The sequence below is a fragment of the Schistocerca piceifrons genome, chromosome 8, assembly GCF_021461385.2.
Source record: "Schistocerca piceifrons isolate TAMUIC-IGC-003096 chromosome 8, iqSchPice1.1, whole genome shotgun sequence".
NCBI lineage: Eukaryota > Metazoa > Arthropoda > Insecta > Orthoptera > Acrididae > Schistocerca > Schistocerca piceifrons.
In genome coordinates, this window is record NC_060145.1 from 476,174,468 (window position 1) to 476,188,631 (window position 14,164).

Genomic DNA, 14,164 nt, shown 5'->3' on the forward strand with positions numbered 1-14,164 from the left:
TACAAGCAGAAATGTCACACACATGTTGAAAATTTACTCTAGCACGACCATAAATTATGTAACGTTCATAATCAGTAAACATTACATTCCTTATGTGCAAGTAAACTGCATAGTTGAACAGCATTCGGTATACATGTTATTTAGTAGCCAACACCAGATAGCATCTGGAATGTAACTATATTATGAAAAGGAAAGTTGCCACTCACCATATGGCGGAGATGCTGAGTCACAGAAAGATGCAAGAAAAAGCCTGTCACAAATAAAGCTTCTGGCCCATAAGGCCTTTGTCAAAAATGGACAAAAACAAACACATACACTCTCTGAGACTGCAGTTATATGTGTGTGTATGGGGCGATTGGGGGTGGGGAGGGGGGGGGGGGGGAATCTACTTTTGACAAAGGCCTTATGGGCCAAAAGCTATTTGTGACACTCTCTTTGTTGTGGCTATATGCAACTCGGCATCTCCGCTATATGATGAGTGGCAACTTTCCTTTTCGTTCAAAGTATGTAGAAAGACAAATCTTTCCTGTGGGCTTTTAGTGTCTAGCTACGTGCCTTTCTTCCTAGGTTTAATATTGTGTTACATTGTAATATCCCTACATATGTATGTGCCAATATGAATCAAAAACTAAACTCCTCCCGAACAGGCCATGCAAGCCCAACAATACCAACCTGCCACCGTGTCATCCTCACCCCACAGGCATCACTGGATTCTTTCAAGGGACTCAGCCATATAACTTTCTATTCACTGATGTAATTTTCGTTTTAGTGTGATGTTTTATGCCTAAGTAATTCTGATCGATGCCAACAGGTTCTAAAAGTGTATGTATCTTTCTCATTATTTTAATTAGATATAACTTTCAGACATTCTTTTGTGTCATTTCTCGTGTGTTACTGAGAGTCAAACTGCAGAAAATTCTATGCCAAATACATGAAACTATGGTGTACTGCACTCACATTTCACCATGTACACTGATCAAGCCAAAACATTACAACCGTCTACCTAATAGCCGGTATGTCCACCTTTGGGACGGATAACAGTGGTGATGCATAGTGGCAAGGAAACAATGAGGCCTTGATAGGTCACTGGAGAGAGATGAAACCACATGAGCACACAATAGTCACCTAATTCCTGTAGATTCTGTGGAGGGTGGTGATGAGCTGCTCAATCACAGCCCAGATGTGTTCGATCGGTTCAGATCCTGTGAGATGGGAGACCAGCACATCAATTGGAACTCGCCACTTTGTTCCTCGAACCAATCCATCGTACTCCTGGCCTTGTGACACGGCCCATTATTTTGTTCAAAAATGCCACTGCCATCGAGAAACGTGATTGCCATGAAGGGGTGTACGTGATCTGCAACCGGTGCATGATACTCCTTGGCCACCATGGTGCCTTGCACGAGCTCCACTGTACCCATCAATGCCCAAGTGAATCTTCACTGGAGCGTAATGGAGCTGTCGTCAACTTGTCTCCATCCTGCAGTACAGGTGGCAAGGAACTGTTCCCCTGGGAGATGACTGACATGTGCCCTCCCATCGGCACGACAATGAAGGTATTGGGATTCATCAGACCTTGCAATGCTCTGCCACAGCACTAATGCCCAGTGCTGATGATCACATGCCATTTTCAGTTTTAGATGCCGATATCACGGCATTAAGATTGGCAAATGCATCAGCCGTTGGCTGCAATGGCCCATCGTTAGGAGTGTTCAGTGCACTGTGTGTTCACACACACTTGTAAACCACCCGGCATTAAAGTCTGATGTTAGTTCCACCATAGTACACCGCATGTCCTCTTTAACAGTCTGTCCAGCCTACATCTGTAATGATGTCTGGACGTAGTTACACCTCGGTTTCGCCATACATTGAAGACTCTCTCCACAGCACTCATCAAACACACGACAAGTTGTGCAGTTTCCTAAACTGCTTGTGCTAAGCCTCTGGGTCATCACAATCTGCCCTTGGTCAAATTCAGATAGATCACATGCCTGCCTCATTCCACACAAGGAAAGCATGCTCACGGATACTACGTGCACCGCACAAGCGTCTGACTAGCAGTCATTCCTTGCCAGGTGCCAATGATATCACTTGGACAGATTTATATTGATAGTAGGTCAGTGGCCATAATGTTCTGGTTGATCAGTGTATATTAATCTGAAGTTGTGGCTATTATATGTTTAGGGCCTACAGCAAAGAGGATCATGGCACTGAAAGCAAGCCAATCTTTTTTAAAAGAATGATCACTTCATGGTTCACAATCCACATTAAACTGAGGGTCACTTAGTAATTGGCTGGGTAAGACAGTCCAAAGGTCAGAGGAAGGTAACAGCATACCACCTCTAATAAGACCCAAGTCTAGTAAACCACTGTGGTATTCAAATCAACCTTCAGGTCAATGACTTTATGTGAAAACATGTACACACTTGTTATTACAGTGGTTATCATTCAAATTTTATTGTGCAATACTAACAATAACATCATATCTGAATTGGTAATAACTATGAGACTAATAATGTGGAAGCAATGGATGAACACACAACGGACAGATCAAGTCCGCACATGTTGTCATGCAGTACTTGTTTCACCAGTGATGTAATCATACCAGTGTAGGTGCGTACGCACACAGTTTTTATGAATTATTTTTGTGTAAATTTACAAATTGGTGTGGCACAGAAAAGGATTTAGCTAGGATATCGATTTGGGTGTCACTGAGAGCAACTTTCGAGCACTACTGGGACATTAAGTGCGACAATAAAAATATTCATTGAAATGCATGTGAAACTTGGTATTAAACTGAAAATAACAAAATAATGAAAGATGTCACCCGATACATCCCTTAAATATGCTCAAAATTATAGAAAATGCAAGTTAGAGGAAATTTCACATTCAAAGGAATCCTAAAAAGTCTTGTGTCAATCAAACCCAAGAGCTACAGCAGCAACAGAAAGAAAATATAAAAATGTTGCAAAGCAATTACGTAGCTAGCCCGTTGGACACACAGTAGCCAATGGCAGTCCAGGTGTCTAGAGGTTACTTACAAATGTTACTGGAAGGCAATACAGAAACTACAGTAATACTGGTATAGATGGCACAGTGACAGAGCCAGATGAGTATGTACGGTGACGACCAAATATCTGTGTGGCACATACATCAGTCAGCTACAGGTGAATGGTGGAGTTTCCTATATTTTATGTATTATTCCATCCAGGAATTTCCATTCTTGGTATGGGTGTAATTCTTCTCGGTGTTCCCTAAGTTGCAAAGTATTATCTGATGTAGTTTTACAACAGACCTCAGTGTAAGAAGATGCGATAATGAGTGCACTCATTGCAACTCCCACTGGCTGAACCTTTCGCTGTTGTGGGCATGTACACACATCCTGCTGTGCCATTCCCCAGATGCTGTGAACGTGTATGCCACCTGGGTTTTCCTACAGTGCTAGGGATATCTGCAAGCATCCTGAGCTGCAGACCTCTCACTATTGCGGACGAGTTATTTCCATTTTTTGGTGTATAAGAAAGTTTTGAGTATTTATCACACAACATACTTATCTCATTGCATGCTATCATCTGGGAAAAACTTCATTTCAGTAACTTTAATCATTTACGTGATATGACGATTATTATGAGTACACGATTTGCGAGGGCGTGAACGGGAACTTCGTTCAGGACCACCAGTTTGATATAAAACCCAGTAAGTAAAGAATGAAGTGATATAGTGTTCTACTCTGAATTTTAAATAAAATTTTGGTGTCTTATCTACATTTAATTCACTGCAATGTATGAGCTAAAATCAACCACAAGCAAAGTTTATGCAATGCGTTTTTACCTCTGCAAACTCTATTAAAATTTTGTGCTAAGTTCTGTTTAATTTGGTGCAGCACAGAAAGTACAATGGATAAAAAAAAATTCAATTCTTTATTGAGTGAAGGCACCAGTATTTGGTGATCAGTACTATCGTAACAAAAATCACCCTCAGCAAGGAATGCAAAGAGCACATCTGTACCAGTGAAAGGGTTAAGACCCCTGTTACAAATTCAATCTCTCAGGAGAAAAACTTTTCACTTCCGTGGAAGAACCTAGTTTCAATACTTTTATCAAGTTTGTTGACATTTTCAAGCAGAAGATACATGATCTGTTGTAAACTTTTTTTTGTTACGTATTGAAAACCTATGAAGTCAAGACGGGCACATGAAATCATCCTTATTGGGATTGATTACTAGTTTTGGCTAACAATCTAGTCATCTTCAGATCTAAGACATAAAACAGATGTTTTCATGTTAGCAACATACAGCATTTGCCTGCGGAAGGCAAAGGTCCCGAGTTCAAGTCTCGGTCTGGCACGTAGTTTTAATCTGCACACAGTTTCATATCAGCGCACACACTGTTGCAGAATGAAATTCTCATTTTGGAAACATCCCCCAGGCTGTGGCTAAGCCATGTCTCCGCAATATCCTTTCTTTCAGGAGTGCTAGTTCTGCAAGGTTCACAGGAGAGCTTCTGTAAAGTTTGGAAGGTAGGAGACGACCCTGGCAGAAGTAAAGCTGTGAGGATGGGGTGTGAGTCGTGCTTGGGTAGCTCAGCTGGTAGAGCACTTCTCCACGAAAGGTAAAGGTCCCGAGTTCGAGTCTCGGTCCGGCACACAGTTTTAATCTGCCAGGAAGTTTCATATCAGCGCACACACTGCTGCAGAGTGAAAATCTCATTCAGGATACATCAGCTTACAAAACTGCACATTATACTGTAGCAGGGAGCAAGAGTATATATATGAATTAATTACAGAGTACATATGATAAAACATTCGTGATTAGTGTTGGTGCCATTTGGCTTCACAAATCAGTAAAATCTTTCTTAAAATGACAGCATCCATACATGGCATAATCAAAAACAGCCTTTCATTGTTTGTAGGCAGTGTAATTGAATGATTGTCATAAAACTGAAATATACCTTAATGTTGAAAAGAGGCGGTGAAAATAAAACAATTTTTGGATATGGAACTTCCACTAAAATGATTAAATCTTACCGAAGGTGTTATGCTGTTACAGCTTAATATCTGACACAATCAGTATTTACATTTTTTAGTAACACAGATCATATATATGTTGCTGTGAATAGTATGGCAGTTTATGCAGATTACAACATCCAAGAAACACAATATTTGGCAAATAAATAGTATAAAAACGTGGCCAGTACTGTAGTGAAATAGGGACAATGGTCACTAGGTTTTGATACCGGGGGTTTAGGACCATAACAATGTATAAACAAAATCTGCCATTTTGACATATCTGCTTCATCACTGTCTTAATGTAAATCTGGGACAATGTTAAATGAATGTAAACACATTAACTACCATGAGGCACCTTGATTCTCAGCGATGAGAACTTAGCTGGTAACAGTGAGAGTATTTATATTGTTGCAAAACTTCTTTTTCTTTATCCCTAACACACATTTTGTAGATACATTGTTATGATTCTAAACCACCACCACGTTTCTTGAGGTGAAGACTTCTAGGTGCCATTAGCAGCTAGCTATACAACTTATGTAAAATCTACATGTTGTAATAACAATTTAAGAAACAAGACATAAATGTAATTAAAATTTAAATAATTGACATCAATACTACTAGCAACTAGCACTTTTAAAAATCAAATCAATTATTTATGGTCACAGTAGAAAGTTGCCCCAGGTCTGCGCCGTTCCAGGATGTACTCTGAACTTCCACAGGTATATACACCTTATCAATAAGTGATATATATTACCAGCAACCAGCTCTCATAAAGATCATTTTATCATCCAAGGCAAAAGTAATAAAGTCACCCGCAGTTACGTTATACATCTACATCTACATCCGTACTCTGCAAGCCACCTGACAGTGTGTGGCGGAGGGTACCTTGAGTACCTCTATCGGTTCTCCCTTCTATTCCAGTCTCGTATTGTTTGTGGAAAGAAAGATTGTCGGTACGCCTCTGTGTGGGCTCTAATCTCTCTGATTTTTCCTCATGGTCTCTTCGTGAGATATACGTAGGAGGGAGCAATATACTGCTTGACTCCTCGGTGAATGTATGTTCTCGAAACTTCAACAAAAGCCTGTAGTGAGCTACTCCTGAGCATCTCTCCTGCAAAGTCTTCCACTGGAGTTTATCTATCATCTCCGTAACACTTTCGCAATTGCTAAATGATCCTGTAACAACGCGCACTGCTCTCCGTTGGATCTTCTGTATCTCTTCTATCAACCCTATCTGGTACGGATCCCACACTGGTGAGCAATATTCAAGCAGTGGGTGAACAAGTGTAATGTAACCTACTTCCTTTGTTTTCGGATTGCATTTCCTTAGAATTCTTCCAATAAATCTCAGTCTGGCATCTACTTTACTGACGATCAACTTCCTATGCTCATTCGATTTTAAATCACTCCTAATGACCACTCCCAGATAATTTATGGAACTAACTGCTTCCAGTTGCTGACCTGCTATATTGTAGCTAAATGATAAAGGATCTTTCTTTCTATGTATTCGCAGCACATTACACTTGTCTACATTGAGATTCAACTGCCATTCCCTGCACCATGCATCAATTCGTTGCAGATCCTCCTGCATTTCAGTACAATTTTCCATTGTTACTACCTCTCGATATACCACAGTATCATCCCCAAAAAGCCTCAGTGAACTTCCAATGTTATCCACAAGGTCATTTATGTATATTGTGAATAGCAATGATCCTACGACACACCCCTTCGGCAGATCTGAAATCACTCTTACTTCAAAAGACTTCTCTCCATTGAGAATGACATGCTGCGTTCTGCCAACTAGGAACTCTTCAATCCAATCACACAATTGGTCTGATAGTCCATATGCTCTTACTTTGTTCATTAAACGACTGTGGGGAACAGGACATAACACAGAAAACACTGATTGCTTGAGATATAGGTTGTAACAGGACGCAATAGGAAAAACAATATGACTGAACTATTCTCCAGAACAAAATATAACATGTAATATATACTACCACCAACTAGTGCTCGAAAACCATGAAATCATCATTCAGGGCCAAAGTAGAAAGGTGTATGAGGCCTCAAAAAACAGGGTGTAACAGGAGAAACAATATGACTGAACAATTCCCCTGGATGATGTATAATGATGGAAATCTGTAGTAAGGTAAGAGAGTAATTATTGAAATATAAACTTTTACATTATGCTTTGAGACCAAGATGTTGCTGTGTTTAAAATCAAACAAAATCCAGGATGAAATAATGACAATATCATGAAAAAGATAGACTCCTACTCACCATATAGCAGATATGTTGAGTCGCAAATATGCACAACCTTTTTGTTGTTCCTATCTGCGACTCAACATCTCCACTATATGGTGAGTTGTAAGCTTCACATGATACGGAAGTCCAGAGATGTAAGCAAGTGCACTAGCAATGTAATTATTGAATGAATTACAGTTTAATTACAGTTTACTAATTACCAATAGCCTTTGAATATTAAAAGGATTCAATCCACTATATGTACTGCATGTACAATACAGAGATATATAAATATTATTAGTATGCCTTGCCTTATGAAGACAGTCAAGTTGCAATGGCTTCCTTCTACCGATATGAACTTAAGACTTCATGCAATGCTACCACCAGCATGTGGATGACTACTATGACTAAATTTCACCAACGCGTTCAAGAAATTGCGTAAAACCAGATTATGTAAAGTTTTTCTACTAAGAGTGGGAGCACCAACCGTTGATAGAGTATGATACAAAGTTAGTTAAAATACATACACTTCTGTAAGTGGATGTCAAGCAATGGTACACTGAATGTATAAGATTATGATAAATGCCGAAAACTTATGTATTGCACTTTTATGTGTGCAGTTGGTTAGCATCTGGCTACAGAGCTAAATGCAATTATTATTTTTTCTTTTATAATATCTCTTTATGTTAATCATGTTGTCACGCATGTTGTACATTTCATTTTAATAAAATGAATCCCTTGTTACCTAGTACTGCTGTTACACCATAAAAATTACCTGACATTGTTTTGACCTCTGTTGTACACTGAAGTGCCAAAGAAACTCATATAGGCATATGTCTTCAAATACAAAGATATGTAAACAGGCAGAATATGGCACTGTAGTCAGCAATACTTGTATACAACAACAAGTGTCTGGCACAGTTGTTAGGTCTGTTACTGCTGCTACAATGGCAGGCTGTCAAGATTTAAGTGTGTTTGAATGTAGTGCTATACTCAGGACACAGCATCTCTGAGGCAGAGATGAAGTGGGAATTTTCCCATATGACCATTTCAAGAATGTACCATGAATATCAGGAATCTGGTAAAACATCAAATCTCTGACATCACTGCAGCCGGACAAAGATCCCACAAGAAAAGGACAAACAACAACTGAAGAGAATCGTTCAACATGACAGAAGTGCAACCCTTCCGCCAATTGTCCAAGTTTTAATGCTGGGCCATCAACACGTGTCAACGTGTGAACCATTAAAAAACATCACCAATATGGGCTTTTGGAGCCAAAGGCCCACTCGTGTACCCTTGATGACTGCACAATACAAAGCTTTACGCCTCGCCTGGGCCTGTCAACATCGACATTGGACTGTTGTTGACGGGAAACACGTTCCCTGGTCAGAAGAGTCTTATTTCAAATTGTATCGAGCAGATGGATGTGTACGGGTATGGAGACAACTTCATGACTTCATGGACCATGCATGTCAGAAGGGGACTGTTCAAGCTGGTGGAGGCTCTGTAACAGTGTGGTACGTGTGCAGTTGGAGTGATATGGGATCCCCGACACGTCTAGATATGACTTTGACAGGTGACATGTACGTAAGCATCCTGTCTGATCACCTGCATCCACTCCTGTCCATTGTGCATTTTGATGAACTTTGACAATTTCAGCACAACATTGTGACACTCCAGTGGTCCAGAATTGCTACAGAGTGGCTCCAGGAACACTCTTCAGAATTTAAACACATCCGCTGGCCACCAAACTTCCCAGACATGAACATTATTGAGCATATCTGGGATGCCTTGCAACATGCTGATCAGAAGAGATCTCCATCCCCTCATACTCATCTGGATTTATGGATAGCCCTGCAGGATTCATGGTGTCAATTCCCTCCAGCACTACTTCTGACATTAGCCAAGTCCACACCATGTCATGTTGCGGCATTTGTCTGCTCCCAGGAGCCCTACATGATATTAGGCAGGTGTATCAGTTCATTTGGCTCTTTAGTGTAACTCTACCAAACTAGCCGCTGTATTGTTCTGTGACTACAAGAAACCCACAGAGATGATCAAATGTGTTGCCCCAAAACACCTGGAATGAGACTTGTTGCTGAAAGACCTCAGAAACTATATGGAAGTGCCTTATTTGTATGACCCAACCTCCACATTATGTCTACATCCGTCTCTAAACACAATGATGCTGAAATACTCACAGTAGAACTTAATAATTGCATCTACAAACTACCTAATGCGAAGTTCTCTTTTGTAATCAACAGCCACAGTACAGTTTGGGGCTACTCACAAGATGATGACAACAGGGAAGAAGTGCTGAAATGGTCTGGTACCTTCCAACTAACTTTCATCCACAATAGTAAACTCCTCGCATCTTTCAACAGTGGACGGTGGAATTGTGGATCTAACCCAGACCTAATCTTCAGAAGTGAGCACATAGGCCAACAGAGTGTTAAGTCAGTTTGCCACCCTGTACCCAAGTCTCAACACTGCCCTGTGATGTGCCAAGTCACTGCAGTATCCCAACCGAGAACCATTCCATTTCCCAGAAGATACAACTTCCCTAAGGCTAACTGGGAACTTCTTAGTTCCAACCTGGATAAAGTTGTAACAGATCTCCAGGCAACACCAGAAAACTACGATAAATTTGTGGATGTAGTGAAGAAGGTATCACGGTCATCTATGCCACGGGGCTGCAGAACACAACACCTCTACAGATTAACAACCCAGTCGACAGCAATAACGAATAAATACCTGTCGCTGTTTGAACAAGATCCATTCAATAAGCAAACCATCTTTGTTGGTCAAGAAGTAATGACTTCCAAAACAGAAAACAAAAGAGAAAGATGGATTAAACTTATGGAGGAAACAGATCTTTCAATTAGTAGCCAGAAGGTCTGGAAACTGCCGAGAAAACTAAAAATACAATTCAACCAAACATGCCAATCAGGCTAACATCACTCCAAATGAAATTGCTACAAAAATTCTTGAGAATGCTAAACCAAGATCTCCTATCAAAGAATTGGACTCCAAATTAGAGTTTAAGGAACAATCTCAGAATAATAACCTGACTAGACCATTCAACCTAAGTGAATTAAAAGCCATTCACAAATGCAAAAATGGCAAAGCAGCAGTATTAGACGACATTTGTTTAGAGCAAATTAAACATTTTGGCACCGCAACCAAAGACTGGCTCTGAAACCTGTATAACCACTGTCTGGCTTCGAAATTATGGCACAAGGCACACGCGATTGCGATACTAAAATCTACAAAGTCACCAACAGATCCAAAGAACTTCAGGCCAATATCTCTCCTTTGCCATCTCTGTAAGATCCTAGAGAGAATGATTCTTCACCACTTAACTGCGGTAGTTGATCCACTTCTTATCTCGCAGCAAGCTGGCTTTAGACCAGGCAAGAATTGCACATCACAGAGCCTTTATCTTTCTCAGTTCATAGAAGATGGCTTTGAGCAGAGAAAGATAACAGGTGCAGCTTTTGTTGACCTTTCGGCAGCCTTTGACACCGTAAACCACAGAATGTTACTGCACAAAATCTACAATCATGGACTTCCGACGGAGAACTCATAAGAACGTCTCCCACAGGGAAGCGTACTGTCACCTATTTTATCTAATGTGTACACTAATAATCAACCACATCCTCAAGGATGCAAAAGTTTCATATAAGCTGATGACCTTGCTCTTGCTGCCCAGGGCAATTGGTTTGAAGATGTAGAGAGAATGCTTACACACGGTCTACAACAGCTTGGTACTTACTATGAAAAAGAATCAACTCACACCCAATCTTAAGAAAACACAAGTGTGTTCATTCCATCTGAAACATAAACAATCTGACAGGAAACTTGAAATGTTCTGGAATAGAGTTGCACTAGAGTATTGTTCCCAAGCCAGGTATTTGGTGCCACTCTCGACCACACACTGACCTACAAGGAACACTTTCTGAAGCTGAAGCAGAAAGTATCATCCAGAAAATACCTTCTTCAGAAACTGGTGGGATCAAACTGGGGCACACAGCCACATACATTGAGAACAACAGCTCTTGCCTTATGCTATTCTGCAGGAGAGTATGCTAGCCCAGTGTGGTACAATTCAGTACATGCAAAGCAGGCTGATGTAGCCTTAAATGACACCTGTAGGATTGCTACAGGCTGCCTATGATCAACCCGCATGGACGAAGTTCAATGTCTCGCTGGGATTGCTCCATGTGACATCAGAAGAGAAGTCGCTGCTAACATCAAGAGGCATAAATCAAATACATTGACCTCACATCCACTCTTTGGACATCAACCCGCCAAGCCAAGACTGAAGTCCAGAAAGAGTTTCCTAACAACTTCACAGCCCTTAGAAGGATCAGCTGTGGCTACCTGACTCACCAAGTGGAAAGAAAGATGCCAACACCTGTCAAACTGGATGACACCACAAGAATCACTGCTGCCTGGACACGTGGAGAAGTGGGTCATCTGGAAGTCCTTGAACAGACTACGGGCCAAAGTTGCAAGACTGAGGGACAATCTCCTTAAATGGAACTTCCAACTGCCAACACAACACTGTGCAAATGCAGTGAATTGCAGACAATCTGGCATCTCTTCAAATATAACTCATGCCCAACCAGCTGTAGCATGAAGGACTTAAAATCTGCAGCACCCAATGCTTTCAAAGTTGCCCAATTCTGGGTGAATACTGTATAGTTAACTTGTATGTATTGTATGCGTGTTCATTTTAGTGAACCTCTGACACGAATATAAGAAGTGTAATTCATAATGTTGCATACGAGTGAAGCTCCTTAAACCATGGTTCATCATTAAGACATGTAGCATATGAGGTCTGTTCAAAAATTCCTGAACTTTATAGTCTACAAAATTTTTCTACGCTTACCTTTTATTTATTGTGCATAGTCTCCTTCAAAATACTCTCCTCCACAATACACTGCTCCCAATGCCCTTTCTACTTCCGGAAGCAGTACCTGTACGCCTCTTGCTGGATCGCACAAGGCGCCATCTGTGAATTTTCTTTTATCTCATCTATCATTGCAAATCTTCATCCTTTCAACATGGTTCTCAACTTTGGAAATAAAAATAATTTGCAGCGGCCAGGCCCAGAGTGTACTGATGATGAGGCAGCACAGTCATTGCTTTTTTTGTGCAATAGTCATGCACCAACGAAGATGAATGTGTGGGTGCGTTATGTCATCCAAGAACCACAAACTAACTTGTCACATTTCAGGATGTTTCCTTCTCACATTTTCTCGCAGGTGTCTCAACGCATCCCAATAGTCCCATCGATTAAGTTTGTCCCTGTGGCACGAATTCATAGTGAACTAATCCTTCAAAGTCAAAGACAACTACCAGCATAGTTTTGACATTTGACCCGACCTGAGCTGACAAGCTTTTTTGGTCTGTGAGAACCTTTCCCAACCCGTGTGAAGATTAACACTGGCCTCAACATCATAAATGTAGACCCATGTCTCATCGCCGGTTATGATTCTCTTAAGAAACATCTCATTCTCATTTGCACCATCTGGAAGCTCTCCACAGATTGCGAGGCGAAGGTCTTTGTTGTCTTGACTGATGAGCTGTGGAATGAACTTGGCGGCAACACGATGCAAACATGATGCATACCAAGATTCTGTACCTGAAATGTTACATTCTTCCGTAAATACTCACAGAGTCAGTCTTTGACTGGCATGCACAATTTCGTTGACATTCCTGACATGAGCGTCGTTGGTAGACGTCAAAGGGCATCCTGAACGAGGGTCATCTTTAACTTCTGTCCTATCATTTTTAAAACATGTGAACCATTCGTAATACTGAGTACGGTTTCAGCACTCATCGCCGCAGGCTTTCTGCATCATTTGGTGTATTTCTGTTAAGGTTTTCCTGAGTTTCACGCAAAATTTCATGCAGATGTGTTGCTACTCTATCTCTGCCATCTTGAAATTCACAAACTGTGCAACACAACGTTCTACTCAATATAGCACTAAACAATAATTAACAGACATATAAGTATGAAACTTCCAGCAGCTACACATTAAACGCAGACATGCAGGGATGCCAACTGCATTTCACTCCAACACACCATTGGCACAAAATTATGAATACTCTGGAATTTTTTGAACTGACATGTGCTTTGTCACAAATTTTACATCCTTCTCAGTTTAATAATTGTATAATCTATTGTTATTAGTGTTATCCTCTCAATAATAGAAAAATTGTCTGTCATTAGTTCCACCTTAATTGTGGCCCACGGTGTTCTTGATGGCAATATTCATTATACTTTCATTCATTGTCTAGACATGTGTTAAAAACATTTTAACACAATGGCTAAGTGGCTTGGTTTATATAATGTCAACAGATTTCTATCAAGTTAGTTATTATCATTAAAGTCCTGTCGGTTTAATTATAACATGAGCTATACTGATGTTCGACTGATATTTAAATTTTATCACATTTACATATTTTTCCTTAAATTGTTGTCAGAATATGAAGATTTTATGTAAGTTATATAGTTAGCTGATAATGCCAACTAGCGGTCTTCGCATCAAGAAATGTGTCAAATGCTTGTGGCTGTCAGTCCCTATTTCACCACAGTACTGGTCACACATGTGTATACTATGAATAAGCCGAATGAAGCAGTTCACGAACACTGTAATGAGCATCAACAGTCAAACTATTCACATGTAACACGTCACAGCAACATAGACATGATGATCTGTGTTATGAAATGATGCCAGTATTGACTGTGTCACATTCAGCTCAACAGCATAATGCCTTTGGTAAGGAAACATATTTTATATTCAGTCATTTTAACGGATAGTTCCTTATGTAAATATTGTTCTATTTTCATTGCCTCTTCGACATTAATGTATGTTTTTAGTTTTATGACCACTGTTCA

General features: G+C 40.3%; 1 protein-coding gene across 2 annotated transcripts in view; it reads right to left on the bottom strand.

Moving 5' to 3' along the window:
• LOC124711222 (protein transport protein Sec24A) overlaps positions 1 to 14,164 on the bottom strand; it is a 144,627-nt gene that overhangs the window by 26,880 nt on the left and 103,583 nt on the right. The window lies entirely within an intron of this gene.